Source organism: Schistocerca serialis, chromosome 2, assembly GCF_023864345.2.
Source record: "Schistocerca serialis cubense isolate TAMUIC-IGC-003099 chromosome 2, iqSchSeri2.2, whole genome shotgun sequence".
Classification (NCBI taxonomy): domain Eukaryota; kingdom Metazoa; phylum Arthropoda; class Insecta; order Orthoptera; family Acrididae; genus Schistocerca; species Schistocerca serialis.
The window spans coordinates 240,617,294-240,621,512 of NC_064639.1; positions in this window are offsets into that span (position 1 = coordinate 240,617,294).

Genomic DNA, 4,219 nt, shown 5'->3' on the forward strand with positions numbered 1-4,219 from the left:
GGCTAATATCAGAGCAAATGAGCATCAAGAAAGAGTGGGACAATGCAATGCTGAATTACTGGACTGTTGTGTAGGTCAGTGGCGGATACTGTCACGCCCATATACACACAAAAAAAAATCGTTACCTGGTAACAGTTTCATGTTATTGGGATGAAATCGCCAGTGAATGTGAAACTGCAGCTACCAGCACAAATGAGCATCGTATATAACAGGTGTATTCGTCCTTGTAGGGGCACAGAAGGTTCGTTGCCATCAGTAATGGCGCACTCTCTCAAAAGAAAGGAAGGGGCAGGAGGAATATGGGGAAATGTGCAATACCTAAACAACTAGCCCCCAATAGTAATTTAAATAAATGTTTTCTTTTCCTCATTTGTAATAAGAAATTTGTACATTATCGCAGAAGACGGCAAAGATAGGCTTCTAATATTATCCTTGTAACAAAAGAGCAATGTCCGGGGAATATTCAACTTTTTTAACAACTGTTGTTTCAGTCTCACGTGAGAGTACGTATGTTTTAGATCTCACGCAAAAAGGACGTTTAATATTTACTAGTGTGTCAACAATACACATGAGCATGTGCACTTAGACACAGAGATTTCTGAAAATTTAAAAGAAATGTTAAACAATTAAAATAGAAGGTTATTTCTGACGTTAAAGAAAGTATTGATGTTTTGAATGAAGAGATAGGTTCAATAAGTGACAATCAAGAACACCTAGAAAGTGAATTAAAGAAAATCACGGACACATGCTCATGAATCTTCTGCATCCATGCACGGACGATTACACCTGACTTACAGGATGGTCATATGTGTTGGTAGCTGCAGTTTGACATTCACTGGCGATTTCATCTGAGTACTAAATCCTACGTGTGATAAAAAAAAGCAAGAAATACATACTTTAAGATTTATCATAGATGCAAGAATATTTTTATTTATTACGCCAATATTCTTTCACAAGCATGACTTTTGCCTGTAGTCATAAGAAGAGGCAGTAATTTCTTCCATTCTGCAAGTCATCTTAAAATTTATATATGTGTTAATAATCAAGATTTAATGGATATATATCCATTAAATGCTCGGCAACCACAGAAAATTAAAGGTAACTTAATAATGTCAGCGTAACTTAACAGTGACTTCTATTAAATATATATATATATATATATATATATATATATATATATATATATATATATATATATAATAATTGAGCAACTGACATTTTCCTAAGCACCAAGTTTGCTGCAAAATACGGTTTGTGTGACTTCAGTATCGCTACGTTGCATTGTATTTTCCTTACATTGCGAGGAAGATCGTTCATGGCACCAATTTAGTTTCAACAAGAATTCATGCTTTCATTCCAGTACTGCAAGTAGTAATTATTTCTCTTTACGTAAATTTCATGCCGATTCTTACTCTTGTGTTAGCTGTTGGGTTGTCTCCCAGCACGGTTATTCCAAAATCAATCAACAGAACTAACACAATTGGCGACCGATTTTCCAGGATGAAGTCATAGCTAAGCAAGAACAGACTTTTTCTAGCGAATGTTAAATGAACATACGAAATTTTTTTGTCATTATTGTGTAAAAGGCAAACTAATTTTTGTCTATTTTCTTATTTCATGGATACGAGTGCAACAATGAGAAGCAGAGAATAAAAAGGACCAATTTATACACCAATGGGAACGTAAGTGAGCTGCTTGACTACGCAGAGAAGGTAGTAAATTTGCGCAATAGCTTGCATGATTACGCTTAGTAGGGCCTCTCTTGTCGTAGTTAGCTTTCCTTCCTTTTTCCTCACCGTTTCCCTAGTAGAAAATTTATTAATCGAAAGGACTAAAAAATCATACCAAACTTTTACTCATCAGCGTAGTGTAAATTACTACGAAAATTTCAAGCATTTGTGTCGTAATACTTTCCGACCAGTTCACAGGAATTTATCGATAGACGATTACAGCAAACTGCATGTTTTAGATGCAAGATTTGTTTGCATAAAATTTTTATTAATTTTTATTAATTTTTTTTTTGTTGGTAATTGCTAGCACGATCAAAATGGCTGGCCAAAACTTACCCATTGTTGAACGTAATATAGAAGGTGCTATCGGCCAAGATGGCGGTGAAATAAAAACGAGGCGCCAACCGCACAGCTAGCAGAAAACCGACATGAATCAGAGATAGGTATCACAGATGTAACAAATTACAGCACAGATACACAAACAATGACGATACCACGATGACTACCGATGAGACTGTTTCACGCATCTCCCGAAGCGATATATCGCTGCTGAATGAAACAGAGGAAAGTGGGACAGCGATGTATTTTGACATCATAGGACGGACACCAAGCCGGCCGTTTTGGTCCAGCGGTTCTAGGCGCTACAGTCTGGAACTGCGCGACCGCTACGTTCGCAGGTTCGAATCCTGCCTCGGGCATGGATGTGTGTGATATCCTTAGGTTAGTTAGGTTTCAGTAGTTCTAAGTTCTAGGGGACTGATGACCTCAGGTGTTAAGTCCCACAGTGCTCATAGCCATTTGAACCATTTGAACACCTGTGTTCGGATTAACAAAACTTTCGGATTAACCGAACTTCTTCCTGGTCTTCCAGTCACAGCAGCATCTAAATCAGAGTCAGTAAGGTTCTCCACACATGCCCCATCCACTGCCATCCACTCATCTACGTCTGCTTCACTAGCTTCTTCACATCCAGGGACTATACTGTACGAACACCGATTATCGGTAATCCTTATATTAACATGCAAAGCACAGCAGAGTCCCGCTAATGCCAACCACGGTAATACGAACATTCGGTTACTCCGAACGTTTTGTTAATCCGAACATAAAAAATGTTTGACTAAGTATGGAAAACTGTGCGGTAAACTGCTGTACATACACACTATTTTAATTTACATAGTACAGTAAGCATGTATTAGAAAAATTGGCAAGAGAACATTAGGTTTAAACAACGCATAACAATGAAAGAAAAGCTGTCAAACTTAAAAACACAGCGGGAATTTTATCCCTACTTTTTAGATGACAAAAACTCATTGTTTTTTGGCGTAATGAAGACAGTCTGTTATATGACGCATAGTTGCGCCATCGTCTCATAAACATCAAATCAGCAGGTGTAACAATGAGCTGTTGGTCCTAATATCGTAGCGCGAGGTCAAGCGCTTCTCCTGCATCACTGTGTGGCACCAGCTCCCCTTTGTCGCATTCAGACTCATTGTCACTTCCGTCACAGCAGTCTACTTCTTCCTAGTCTTCAGTCACAGCAGCATCTAAATCAGAGTCAGTAAGGTTCTCCACACATGCCCCATCCACTGCCATCCACTCATCTACGTCTCCTTCTTCGCATCCAGGGACTGTCTGTATCATTTGTAGTAGATTTTCCTCTTCATTTTCAACAAAGTTGTCCTGAAATTCAAGAGATTTCCACAGTTTTCTCCACGATTTTCTCAGAGTATTTTCTGAAATATTCTGCCACGCCTCAGCGACGCAATAAGCAACATCCTTCACGTTGGTTTTTTTTATTGTGTCCACTAAAGGAATGCTATCATCTTGGATCAGCATTCTTAAAAATTGTTTTCTGTAAATCAGTTTTAATATTTGCAGTACACCCTGATTCATCGAAAATAGAAGTGGTGTAACATTCGGCAGCAAAAATTTCGGCCAATTTCTCCATCACATAATTCCTCAGTGCTGGGGTGAGATAGCCCATTATCAATCAAAAGAATTGCACGGGGAGACAAATGATTTTCCTTAGGAAACAGTCAAACAGACAAAACTGGCCATGAAACCAGTCTTTGAACAGCTTACCATCCATCCATGCTTTTTTCTGGTTGCAATAATATACAGGCAGGGACTTCATGTTGCAGTTTTTAAAAGGTCTGGGCCTAGCAGATTTGCCGATCTGCATTAAAGGCACTTTGTGATTACCAGTATCGTTGCTGCACGCTAATAAAGTCACATGATCTTTGCACATTTTAAAAACAGGAGCATGGTCTTCCGCTTTTGATGCCAGGCTTTTTGTTGGCAAGGACCTAACGCTAAGGCCAGTCTCGTCAGCGTTATAAATTTGTTGGGGAGAATACTTTCCCCTCTCTTACGATTTTTCAAACTCACCCAAGTATTCCTTCGCTGCATCACGGTCAGAAGAAAGCTCCTCTCCAGTAATTGTTAGCTGACGGATTCCATGACTTTTTTTAATCTCTTCAACCAACTTG